Genomic DNA, 13868 nt, shown 5'->3' on the forward strand with positions numbered 1-13868 from the left:
GGGTGCTCACCGCTGTGCTGCAGCACCCAGGGGTGTGGAGGGCTTCCCGTGGCCATGGGCATCGCGTCCAGATGGTCAGCGGGAGCCACCACACCCAGACCCAGATGGTCAGCCGTGGTCGTGTGTGCCCTGTCCTGCTGGTTGGGTGGCCATGGCTGGGCTGCCTCTGGGTGTGTGGAGCAGGGACAGTGCGCGGGGAGGTGAAGAGACGTGCAATGAGGCTCAGCTTGCTGACTGATGCAGGCCTGGAGAGCTCAGTGTTTATTAGTTTTACTCCAAATGGTTTGTACAGCGAACAAACTGACTCTGCTGCACACGCAGACACATGCACCCATTGCTGCAGGCCGACTTGGCAGCTGTCCCAGCATCCCAGAAGCATTACTCAGCCTCGCAGAGCTGGGCTGTACCAAAAGCCCCTTGGCCAACGCTGTCGCGCTGCCTGCCAGGCTCTGCCTGCACCCATGCTGCTGGTGAGATCCTGGGCTGTGCCCCAGCCAGCACCCGCAGCAGTCACCAGCATGTGTCTGCGCAGGCACTGACATCCCTGGGCGGTGTGGGCAAAGGACCTGGCGTGGTCCGAGCCTGCGCAGGGAGCAGCACTCCCCACATATGTGCTCTGCTGTCATGACAGAGACGTCTCTGAGCTCCCACCCTGCAGTTAACAGGACCTTTCCATTTTTATCGCTACTCTACGTTGCGGTGATACTTCTCAACTAGCGAGCACTGCCTCTAAGGCTGCGGCTGCAAAGCAAGTCTAACACATGCTGCCCTCCCGAACCTGGAGACCTTCCTGCTGCCTCTAACAAAGTGCTTTTGGAGCTGCTGACCTGTCCCTTGCAGGCTGAAAGACACCAGGCATTTACTGCTGCATGGACGGGGATGTACCCATCAGGTAGGGTTTTACGGCACCCAGCCAGGAGGTGCTCCCCACCCCTAGGGTCAGATGTAAGGGCCTGGGGAGATGGCAGGGGCAGTGCTAGATGAGCTGCAGCCTCCCCCTCTCCCCTTCCTCTTCTGCAGAGGGGTGGTGGGTGGCTTTGGACACCACCGGTATCCTGCCCAGAAGGACAGCACCACACACAGGGGATGACCCTGACAGCCGCTGGCGCTGGCACGAGAGAACACAATGAATAAAAAAGCATGACTGATCCTGTCCCAGGGGACCCAGGTGATGCTCCCAAGCCCATCAGCCCGGTTCTGGGGGATGCTGTCCCTCCAGGGAGATCTGCTGCCCTACGTAAGAGCGTGGCCCTTACCCATCCTTCCTGCTGAACCCCCCCCCGCCCTCCAGGAGCTCCTGTCCTGGCACCTCTCGAGGGTGAGCGGTTATTGTCTGCCTGAAGGCTATTTTCAGCATCTTTATGCTTCTCACCTGCATCCACTTTAGATGAAATCCTGAGGAAATGCTTACTATTCATCCACTTCAACTTTCTTCCTTCCCCAGTTGCTGCCTATAAAGGTCATGAATTAAGAGATCTGCTGAGAGTTGTTTTGTTTTTCTTTTCTCAGCAGGCTACATTAGTGGATGCTGTGCTTCCCATGGGGTCTCACTGGCACGTGTCCTAGTGAAAGGATGGTGGGAGCGGAGCAGTTAGAAACTGCTCCTTTGTGCACCTTTCTGCCAGCCCAGCAGCAGGGATGTTTCACTGGCAGTGTGCCAGCCCAGCCGTGGCGGGGGTTTCTCGCCTCCCACCCACCTGTGCTAAGGGTAAGGCTCTCCCCAGGACTTGCAACTCAGCCTAGAAAAGCCAAGGAGATCTAGAGGTCAAAGCAGAGACTACTGCCTCCAAGTCTATCCTGGAGGAGTGTCTCCTCCCTCCTTCAGGTAACGGCACAAAGACAAAAAGCCCGAGGATCCCAGACACTGCAGATCCAGGCTGACGAAGCTGGAGTGCTTAGGGGACAGCCCTTACATCGCAAAAAACGGGACTGAAAAAGCCACGCGACGGGGTTGAGCAGGGGTTAGCAGGCTAGATGGGATGAATCGGCAGCCCTGCACATTTCTACCAGCTGTACTGGCTCTTCTCCTCCTCTGAGCCTCTTCTGCCACTGCCTCCCAGTGTCACCAGCCACACCCAACTCCTCTGGCTTCCAGGTGCTGTCATGTGCAAGCAGGCTCTGAAAAGCCACTGAACAGGAGAAAAAAGCTCTAAAGAAGGATGTGCACCAGTGCTCAGCGCCCCAGGACTCTCTGGTTTTGCTCTCAATTCACTGACATGAGCTGAAGCCACAGGTGACAGCGTTGGGCTGGCCCTCGATAGTGGGATGCATGTCCAGCCCCCTGGTTCCACTGGTGTTTCTACAAACCCTGTCTCCCCTGAGTCAGAAGGGTCAAGCCAGGCACCTGCCAGCTGTAAATGCCAGCAGTCCTCAGGTCGTGGGACAGCTCTGGATTCTGCGTGGCCTGAGACAGGCAGCTACTGCGCTGATGTGCTCAGGGAGGCTGGCCAGGTCAGACAGGTTGCTGTTTCTTGAGGTGCTGCCTTCTCTTTTTAGGCATTGCCTTTTCTCTCAGTGCCGTGTGGTGCTGACCAGGGCCACCAGCTTGGTGGGAAGCTATGGCTGCTGAGAGGAGCAGGGAAGGGCTTGCTGTGAAGCAGTTTGTCTTCAGCCAGTGGATGTCTGGTTAGATGAAGACTGCAGCTGTACAAACAAGATGGGGTACTTATTCTCAAGAAACAGCAAATGTACCTGGCCTGGCCTCAACACAGGGAAAGCTTCTTGCCTTAGCCACAACAGACCTGCAACATCAAGCGTTCCCCTCACCCAGGTATGCCCCTAAAGATCCCCTGATCCCATCCCACCCCACCAAACCCCTTGGTTCACTCCAGATCTCCTCCGGGAAGGCTGCGATGACACTAGTTCTGCAAGCTGCCGCCACACACTGTGGAAGCTGGAGCTGTTGGGGAACAGAAAGGAAAAGGGAATGAGACCTGGCTGAAGATCATAGGAGTGGGATGTAGACTAGAGGCTCTGTGAGGAGGAGGAGCAGGAGTAAGCACTGACAGGCCATGCCCGGGTAGGAAGGCAAGCATCTGCTCAGGGCCAGCTTCACTTCAAGGCAGATGACAATAATGGTGGCAAAGACCATTTCTCGATTGCTGGTTCAAGTGGCTCTCAGGCAACACTTCTGCCCGCTCTGCATTTCTTGCAGAGGTCCTGGCCGTGTCTGGGCAGTGCGGAGAGAGTCTCAAACTGGTGAACAGATCATACCCCTGGAAACCACAGAAACACAAGGCTGCGGCAGGAACCTGCAGTGGTGTGGCAATGCAGGCAGATGGCTTCAACCCTCAGTCCTCCCCTCTGGCAGCATCCAGGCAGGGATGGGCCAGGCAGAAGGAGACGTGCAATGGGACTCCCAGCCCACCAGGACTTCTGGTGCAATACAAAGCACAACCTGAGGTTCAGGACATCAGTCCAGCCTTTGTGCTTTGCAATTTCTTGATCCACAGCCCCGGTGGATAGACAGGACAGCCACACATACTGCCTGTAGGTTGGTGTCATGAGCTGTGGCCACCTAAACCTTTCAGCCTGATGGAGCTATATAAAATGGGTGGCGAGTGATGGGGGGGACACTTACCAGCTACTGCTCTAAGTAGTATCGGTCTCAGGCTGAACGGCTCTTTCAGGCCTGCAAGAAAAGAACAAAGCTGAAACACGCAGGCAGTCAGTGGGGGGACAACAACCGCATCTTGAAGCAAGAGGAGAACTAAACAGCGGCAGCACCCTTGGAGGGAAGGACACTTTCACCAGGGTACAGCAGTGGTTCTCAGCCCAGTGCTTGCAGATGGGTCCTGCTGATGCTGCTCACGGGCTGCGGGCGCAGCAGTTCCGACCAAGGTCACTGGTGAGAGCGGAGCAGCACTGGTCAGCTCAGTTGCAGAGCTCTTTACACACTTACAGCTGCAGCCCAAATGCTCATCTTCTTTGTGCTCGTGCAAAGCCCACATGACTTCAGTGCCCCAAGCTGGGCTTTACACCAGAATGAGCTGTGACAAAGTACAGATGAGCAAACCAGCAGGCACAGCAGATCAGGTTGTCAAAGACCCTTCCAGCATGCAGGGGCCTGGTGCCCACTCTTGAGGAGCATCCCAGCTATGAAAAGCTGACACTGTTTGTCCAGTGAGTGCTTGAATGTTTGCATATACTTGAAAGGGGAATGAAACATGCATGTAACTCTTGACGCCGGGAAGCACGAGAAGTTCTTTCTTTCAGCTACATGCAACCCTGACAGAAAAGGGCATCTTTTTCCCTGCTCATCAGGTCCTGGGAGATGGACTCTCTGAATCCACTTCCCTTCTCAATTATGTCCTCAAGGCAAAAAGGGGAAGCTGCCTGACCATCTCCCTTGTCCTGGACACCAGCTGAGCATCTCCACATGGAGTGACAGGGCCAAGCCCTTGCTCCCTGCTGAGACCCAGCCCTGTGACCAGGACATGGCTTTGCCAGCAGCAACGCTCTGGGGAAGTGGGTCCCACCAAGCTGCCTTCCCCATGACACGGTGGACGGTGGCTGACATGATTAACCAGGGTCCCACACCTACGAGGCATGAACATCCCTCCTCCCTGCTCCCCATCTTCCTCTGAAACTGACTCTGCACTGCTGCAGCTGCTGAGGAAAAGGCTCTAATTATAAACCAGCAGATGCTTTGCCTGTCTAAGGAAGGTTATTTCAGCTGCCGATATAACCTGATGCTTAGGGACCCTCGGTCAGCTCTAAATTGCCATGACAGAGCATTTGGCATGACCTACCCTGCAGAGCCAAAGCAAGGTTAAACCATGTCATTACATACACACACCACACAGACAATGTACGCTCTGCATGACCTTATAGATTGCATACAGCTAATGCATCACAAATGCCCCTATAGGGAATACCTAACAGTAAGCGTGCATATGTCAACTGTCTTCAACCACGCTTATTTCATGAAACCAGCACAAGTGCTTAACGTGTGCTGAAGAAGGTGGAGCTGGGCAGAGGATATTCTATGTAAATACATACATACAATCTATATACGCACATACATTCGTCCATACACTGTGCATTATGCCTGACAAAGAGCACTACTACAAGGTGCAAAACCAAGCTCCCCCAAGCCACAGATTATAGGACTACTCTAAGCATTGACCACCGAAAGGGAAAAGAAATAAAATCACAAGCAGGTGCTTTTCAATGGCTGAATAACATAAAAAGAAAGCCACTCCATTTTTTTTTCTTTTTTTTTCCTTTTTTTCTTCTTTTTTTTTCTTTTTTCTTCTTTTTTTTTTTAATAAAGCCCATATCCCTCTTGCTCTCCTCCTGTGCCTCAAGCGGCTACAAGCTGGACAGCCTAGCTGTAGGAGCCCACACTGAATTTCCATAGGTGCCATTTCTCCCTTTCCTGTCATTTAGGTCACGGCAAACCTCAGAGCTGGACTCAGCCCGCTGTAACACGGCCGTTCAGCTCTCGTCCATCAGCATGGCTTATTCTGAGGTCCCCACCTGCAGCGAAGTGGCTCAGCAACCAATATAAACCCTTTCCCCTGTGCCTCAAAGGTGCGGCCCCCAGCGCCCCGCATGGTGACTGAGGACAGCTCAGACAACGCAAGCCCAGGCTGCGGTGTTGCCTCCAGGTCCCACCTGGCATGGCCGTGCAGCCCACCAGGATGCTGGCCAGGCTCTGGGCTCTGTCAAGGGCTCAGCTGCCACCCAGGCACCCCGTGCTGGGAAAGGCCTCTCCAGTTCCTCAGACGTTCCCAAGACAAGACACTGTCCCATCCCCCAGACACTCAACACACACCGGGTGAATGATGGAAGCCAAGCAGGGCTTTTGCTGACATGCCAGCCAATTCAGGCCGCTCATGAGACACTCTCTTCACTGGCTGATGCCAAGGAAGAACATGGTGCCACCTCTTCCTCAGCTCTTGGCTCACATGGCCAGAGCTCCTGCCCCACATTGACAGGGGAAAGTATCCCAGAACTGTATCGTGTTCCTCCACATCCCCCCGCTTCACAACCTGACCCATCCCCAGCCCACTCCTGCCCCAGGGCCACCACACACCTCCCACAGGGAGCCACCAGCGCCATGAGGAGCTGCCAATAGTTGTTCTCTCACCCCACCCCAGAAAGGACATGGTTGAGCTTAGCAGAAAGAGAGTCCAGAAGAGCAGGAAAAGAAGAAAGAGGCAAGGAGAGCTACAGCCAAAACAAGATGCCCATGGAGAACTGTCTTTACCGGTAGCCCTCACGGTATCTCCTGGAAGCAGTCGGGTGCTGTCTTCTTCTCACATACAGATCTGTGTCTACCGTCTCCTGAACCGCTTGCTCTGGAAGCAGGACAAAGAAAGATACAGCTCTGTAGATAAGCTCCTCGCAGCTGTCAGCAAGCCCTGCAGGAGACTGCCTGGTCATAGCTGCCGGTGGGGGCCGAGCGTGGTGGGCGGTCAGGGATGGCACCCCTGAGACTGGATCTCATGTGGTGGCCCAGGAAACCTGTCCTGCAGCCCTCTCGCTTTCCTCAGCTCAACAGGCCTTTGTCGTCTCAAGCTCAATTAAACTTTTTTAATTTGGTGCCTTTTTTTGGGTGGTGTGTTTGGAAACCCAGCACAGTGACATCCTGAAGATGACAACTGCTGCGTGGTGCAGGAGATCATTGCTTCTGCATTCTCCAGGACTCAAGAGGGACCTCTCAACCCGGGTCATACCTGGCCCTGCACAACCAGTACCAGGCAGGCACTGGCTCCCAGCACAGCCACAGCCCTTGCGTGCACACAGAAACAATGGTCTCCAAATGACTTCATGGACATCCTTCTGGCCTCCTTCTCCTCCATGCTGGCCAACAAGGCTGACCTGGCATCACATAAAGGTAGCGCATTCTCTTTCAATGCCTGAAGCCACCCATCCTGTTTTCCTAGGAAGCACATCACCTGCTGCATGTCTCACACAGGTTCAGACAGCCCAGAAGAGCCGAATGGCCAAACCCAAAATCACTCCCCGTTTGGAGAATCGCCATCAGCTCATTGCTGTTCAGCCTCTTCCTTGCCAGCTGGTGCAGCTGAAAGCCTGGCCTTGTGCTTGGTGTCGCATGGTCTATTGTGAACCAGTACACATACTTATTATGTTAAATTTGTGTGCGTATTTAGCATAATAAGGAGGTTTATAAATAAGTTGTGGTTTCCAAACATAAATCTGCAGGGACTGCAGAACGAGGAAGTGGGTAAAGCAGCTTCACCTGCACATGGTAAACCAGAGGAAACTAAAATCAGGAGGGCTTCCTTCCCTTCAGCACACACAATACTAAGTGGCTGTAGAGCTGGTCAAATCAAATTTGGGCAACAGAAGATTTCTTGTGAAACAAAGCATGGATTTTATGATTTCTTTTTTGGTCAAAAATGCTCGTTAGGGGTGTGGATAGAAGCAATAAGTTTCCAAAAGCTGCCATCAAGGGTAATTGCTAGTGACGTTTTGTGGAGGGCAGTTTTGAAACCCACTGGCTGTGGAAGGGCTGGGATGGGCACGGCCCCCCTTCACTCTCGCCCATTTAACCATTAAACTCTCATTTATTTAACCGGCTCTGTCCGCTAACAACACACATCCCGGGCTCACTGCCTTCACAGGGCAGAGGGGTCAGTTTGTAAGGGGTGAACACAAAATCTGATTTTGAAGCCAATGACATATTTGCAAATCAGGCGGAGAGGGAAAAGCTTCGGGCAGGGTTTCAGCGCTGGGCTCTGCAGCCAGGCAGAGCACGGCACCAGAGCGCAACTCGAGTCGGAGCCCATGGAGCGGGCTGGCCAGGGGGACACTGCTGGGAGGAAAGGGAAAGCGAGACCAAGAGTATCCAGATCTTCACTCCCATCGGCTGCCTTCGGAGTCCCTGGTGGTGGTGGGTCAGGGCAAGGACCATACTCTTTTCCTTTTGTATGTGACCTCAGGCGCAGCCGGAGAGCATCCTCCAGAGCACGCTGGGAGCAGAGCCATGCTTCCCCAGGATTATCTGCTAGGCCAGCGGGAGCATCTTCTGCTGACTGACGCTATTTTCAGGGCTCTGTAGGCATAGCCACAGCGTTTAGGAGAACAGTCTCTGGGCCCATACCCTCATGGAACCAATGCCCAAAGACAGCTCTTGGCTTGGTTTCCCTGTAAGTTTGCTTTCCTTCAAAAACAAGCTGCAGGGAAATGCCCACTTGCCTAGCAGATAACACACAGTGCTCACAGCTGGACTCTGGGTGCTAACTAAGAAGGAACTTGAATATTTGGCTGGGTGTAGAGATATTCATGCATGAGATAGCAAAGCCAGGAGTGTTTCCCCCGTCACTCCTGGTTAAAGTGGCAAAAGCAAACATCTGCACAGGAGGAGATTTCTCTAGCCATAATCTCACAGTTTGGCCCAACTCACCAATCTCTTCCACAATATTCTCAGTGCTTCCAGGAGGAGTGGTTTTCTCCTGTTCAGAAACAAAACAAAACAAACAAAAAGAGTGACAACCTCAGGTGGGTGCCCCCTTGACCTGCCCTTTTGCTCCGAGAGAGGAATAGGAAGTGCTGGGGCTTTCCTGGTTATCGCTGGGATTAACACCATGAACACCATGGGGACAGAACTGCTGCCATCCTGCTCTCAACACCAGCACCTGCTGTCTTCAGCCACTCCACCCAGCAAAGCGGTGTCCATCCCATCCAGTGCAAGTCCTTCAGTTATGCTGCTATGCAATCATCTGAACAGCTAAGTCCTTCTTCTCGGGGTTTTGTTGTTTGTTTGTTTTCTTAAAAAAGCAACATTCAGATCACCACAAATTAGCGCAGTTTGCTCCAGTTTCGGAAAAAGAGCAAGAACAGCTGCTGTTCAGCCTTCTGAAAAACACTGCTAACGTGACTGACGTGCACACAGAGAAACGACGAAAAAAATGCTGCCCCCAAACCTGCAAATGCTTGAAGTTATTATGACTGATACATTTAGAGTAAGCAAATACCAGAGATTGGCATATACAAAAGGTTTAAACCCTAATGGTACACAGCCATTGGCACTGCAAACCCCATCACACACTTGCTATCCCCCTGCAGCTGCACCCATCAGGACTGCCCGCAGACACGTCCAGGTCTTCAGGAGCTGGATCTCACCCTCCTGCACCAGAAGAAAGGACCCAGGAATGCGCTCGCTCTGCTCCCTTGGACCTGTAATGCCAGACGAGGCTTTCCTAATTCCAGCTGAATGATGCACGCAAATATCTCAAAATATCATATGTAGTTTTCTAATCTATCGACTCAGCAACGATAGTGCATATAGAAAAAGATGAATTAGGAAATTAAATGGAGTGAAATGATGCTCTGAGTTTCCTTAGGGGTTCACAGAGTTTATCAGTGGAAACACTGACTACATTGATCCCACAGGTGCTGGAGCATTTGGTCCTTTGTTATTTAGGATAACAAAGGAAATCACATAACAGAATCCAAGTGGCATTTGTTTTTAAATATTAAGAAAAAAATAAAATTCAGAGAGTAAAAAAATTAAGAAGCTTTAAAAAATACAGAAGAACCCCTTGTTTTACAGGCATAAGGAGAAAGTAACAAAACTGATTATTTCATTCAAGTGCAAGCTATCACTTTTAGTCCTGTGCACATCAAGTACGTGCTGCTGGTGTCGTTTGTGCCCTCTGCTGTCGGCAGCGTCTCCCTGTGACTCCTCTCCCATGAGTTTGGTGTGTTCACTGTCCTTTCCCTGCTCACCCCAGGATCCAGCTCGGAAAGTCTCAGGCCTTGGGTAGAAAGAAGCTGAAAGCAGTGCAGAAATCCTATTTTAATTGATCACAAAATCTCTTCTGGGCTTTCCACCACTTCTTGCATCTTCTGTACTTACCCTGCCTATGCCCTAAATGAATAGGACTTAAGGAGTAGAGCTGTGTAGGAGCAAGGGAGATGCAAGCAGTTGGGAGCAGTTTGCAGGTCCACTGGCTGGAGCCAGCCCACCCCCTGGCTTTGCTCACTCTCAGTGACCGCAGGTAGGTCCTGCACTCTGTCGACGGAACCGTGCACCAGAGCTACAAAACTGGGGACACAAGTGACTTCTGAGTTCCCCTGCTAGCATTTCATGTTAAGGTTGTTTTAGACTGTTTTCCTAGCCTGTGGATTATACTGAATGGGCTGCGAGTCCAGCTGCCTGGGTGCTGATGCTGCTAACAGCTGGTTTGCATTTCTATGAGTTTCCCGGGAGCAGGTACCCCTTGGGGTCACTCCCAGCGTGAACCTCTCTGAACTCAGAGGCGTCAATCTGCTTCTTTTGTCTCCAAGCACAGCTGTGGCTTACTAGGTTTCCTTGGATGTGAGCTGCTGCAAGGATTTGTGTTTCTTACTCAAATGACAGGCCCGAGCAGCTGAACAGGACCTGACCTTTGAGCTGAGAAAACTCCTGTTCAATGTGCAGACCTCCCTGAGGGCAGGACTTGCTGTGGCCTGGCTAGGTGGGCTCTTTGCTAAGCACTGCCTGCCCTCCAGAGGTGTCTTTGAACTTCATCACCCATCCAAGAGCTTTAAACAATCCAAAGAGACCATCCGAGCCACCCAGTGGAAAGGTTGGCTCACCTGGGTTTCACTACTGCCCTCCAGCAGCCAAGACCTGATGTTCTTCTAGTAGGCTACAGCTGATCGGTGAGAGGGAACAACCGAACAAAAGGAATGGAAAAATTCAGCACAGATGGGAAAAATGTCTCAAATTAGCTCCCCAGGCTGCATTTCAGAAGCCTTCCTTCTGGCAAAGGTGCGCTGTGACATTAACTTGACCTCTGTGGTTTAAAGACTGCCAGTGACTCCTGCTCTGTTGGGATATCTGAACAGGTCACACTGGCATGGTCCTGCATTCCTGCGGGGGCCTGACTGTAACTCAACACGGCCCGGGTCAGGCAGTCCATATACTGTAGCAACCCGCCTTCGGGAGCAGGAGCCCAAGACCCCTGGCTCCAACTGGGAGGCTGTGCGCTGCAGGAATGCCATTTGGAGAGGGCAGGTGGCAGTGGCATGCGAGGGCGACCCTCCAGCAATGACGGGTTTCAAACAACAGACAGGTTTTCCAAGGCTTTTCCAAGCAAGAGCTGTGGGTTTTCTGGGAACACTACTGGTGAAGCCAGAAGTTGAACAAGAGCAGTCGGGAAGAGCGGAGCAGAGGGTCTGACACGCTGGTGGTGTCGAACTCAAAATGGCCTGCCCCCCCCCCCGGTGCAAACAGTTTAAAGGAGAACCACAGCCATACCTGCTGTCAGGTGAGCACACACAGGATTAACACTTCCCTTGCACTCAGCAGGGTATAACAAAGTAGGATTTATGTACCTATAGCTACCCCAGCTCTCATGAACTTGTGCTTCCTAAATCCAAAAGGCCACCTGCCAAGAAGTGGCACCCCTGGATGCGCCAGTGCCGCTGGACACAGCCAAGTGCAAGTGGCGGTTTTCCTCCATCCTTCCTTAGACTTGCTAGACGAGATCAACTTCCTGCATCCGAGCACTCTACTGATCAGCTGAGCCAGGGCACACCCTGATCAGAAAGCAAAAGTGGCTTAGAAATACCTTGAGAGTTGGTTTAAGATAACACCCAATCTCCATACTTGCAGTGGGCTAAAAGCATCCACATGATAGCTCCTGCAACTCCGCTGGGAATTTCTATCAAAACCTACAGAACTGTTCACCACATCTTTGTGATGCTCCTCACTGAGTTTCTTCCCGGTCATTTCCCACTGTTCCCCTGTCACCTGGGGCTTGCCCTGCTCTCTCCATTCAGCAAGTTCTCTGGACTTAACAGCTCCCTGTCCCAGCTGTCCTTTACAGAGATTGCCTTCAACCCTCTTTGCTCAGCCCGGGGAAGTTCAACTGGCTACTCCTGATCTCCTCCTTCCATCCCTGTTGTCCCATGATTCCTCAAATTCATCTTGTGACTCCTCTCTTCTATCCCTGATGGAACCAGTATTGATAGTCTGTCAGTCCATAAACTCTGGTCCTCTCTGTCTTGCTGTCCCAAAATACCTCCTCTTTCATTCTCTCTCAGGAACACTCTTGTTCACATTTCATTTTCATCTGCTTTTCCAGCTTACTACCCAATTCTGTTCCTCACAGTCCTCTAACTCTTCTGTATACTCACATTGCCTTCAATTATTTTCTTCTAGTTCCTCCTGGAAGCCTCAGTGCCAGCAATCACCTTCTCTACTCTTGCATGTTTCTCTTCATTCCAGAGCCAAATCAAGAGTCTTTTGATTTCCACCTACTACTTTTACATTGATATTTTATCTTGGTGTCTCTGCCAAGGCATCATCTCTTGGATGTCTACACCAAGACACTTACGACTCCCTCCACAACCTCAACGTATTAATTGGCAGCTCTCATCTTTGCCTCCACACACAAGCTTTCATTAAGTCCTGGTCATTCACCTTCCTCATCTGATCTTTGAAGAACTAAAAGGCGTTGAAGAGCCTTCATTCCTTCTGCTCTTCCAGCCCCATACTACCCTGCCCTTAAGTCTTTCTTAGGTCTGGGAAAACTGGCTTCATTTTCAGAAGGCAGGCTAAGGTCGTGCCTCCCGGGAGCACGACGCCTCTGCAACCCACCTCCCTGGCATTCAGAGCCTTTGTAGACGGCCTGTGAGCGACCTGCGTGCCTGTGCTTGCTCATGACTGAACGACCCTTCAGCGTTTATCTGGAAAGAGCACAGGCTGTTCTGTTTGCGACCCTGACCTCGAGGGCTGCCTCCAAGCGCTCTGCAAAACACAGCCTCCAGTAAGACTTACTCAGGCTGAACTGGAGAAGTGAGGGACCACCCACAACTACTAACCCACCGCTCATAATACCACCTTACTCACCAAAGACCAGGAATCTAAAAAGAGCTAAATGTTAAATATTATTGCCTTACCATCACCTTCCAAATCCTGCCAGGTCAGTCCCACGGCACCAGTCTCAACCTTCGGCCCGCTGGGGGAAGGAAGTCATTACCGTGTCTAGGACATTACCTTTAGGCTTATAATGGCTCCTCAAAGGGTTTAACCCAGCTTGGTTCTACACCTGGCTGTAGGCCCATGCTCTCTTCCAGAGCACCTCTGTAACGCACCAGCACTTTCCACAAAGCCCTTCAGCTGTCTCAGACCTGAGGACAGATACATGATCAGCAGTAAAGCTGTCACTCCGAACGCTGCTATCATTGCTTGTTACTGAGATTCGGATAGCTAGTGACCACGCTGGATTCCCTTCTGGTGGCCAGAAGACCTTGAAATCTGGTTTTCCAGAAGCAAGGCAAGATGAAACAAATGGCTGTCTTGGTTTATCTGCGAGCTCACCTTACACGTTTGCTGGGACTCGGGAAACTCTTCCCGCTGGGCAGGACTCCAAAGGCTAAATATTCAGCACACCTGCCACGTCCTGCCTATGAAATAGCCTACTTCTCAACTATCCCAGTTTCTAAGGGGACACTGATAAATCTTTTCAGTCCAAAACCAAGACGTGACATACACAAGGTGACAAATTTTTTATATTTCTTTAACCTAAGGACATGCAGGGCAATTAGCTGCCCTTTTGGTTTCAGGGATTCAGGGACAAAAGTGTGTAAGAGTCTCTCATAGCCCCAGCTTCTATAAAACCTTTAGAAAGCAATTAATATATTTTGTTCCCAGGTCATTTTTTGGCAGAAATGCACTCACAGAAATGAGTGCTGCTCTGCTTTAAATCTTACACTTGGCAATTTTGTTGGTGAACCCGCATTTTTGTGGGGAAAGAGAGCTAGCGCACAGTCATTCCCACCTCGCTTTCTGTGTGAACCTTCAGGTTTTACAGAGTTTACTATATTCTCTTCATCTGACTTTCCCCAAGACACATTCAAAATTTAGATTCATGCTTTCTGAAACTAAATCGAATTTGGTGTTT

General features: G+C 51.4%; 1 long non-coding RNA gene across 1 annotated transcript; it reads right to left on the reverse strand.

Annotated features, from left to right (window-relative positions):
• Positions 1-238: 238 nt before the first annotated feature.
• LOC119147791 lies at positions 239-9334 on the reverse strand. The gene is made up of 4 exons (XR_005104150.1): positions 8378-9334; positions 6215-6305; positions 3581-3631; positions 239-2899 (listed from the first exon to the last, which is right to left on the reverse strand). It is a non-coding gene; the product is annotated as an uncharacterized LOC119147791 (long non-coding RNA).
• Between the last annotated feature and the right edge of the window lie 4534 nt (positions 9335-13868).

The sequence above is a fragment of the Falco rusticolus genome, chromosome 4 (genome assembly GCF_015220075.1).
Source record: "Falco rusticolus isolate bFalRus1 chromosome 4, bFalRus1.pri, whole genome shotgun sequence".
Lineage (NCBI taxonomy): Eukaryota > Metazoa > Chordata > Aves > Falconiformes > Falconidae > Falco > Falco rusticolus.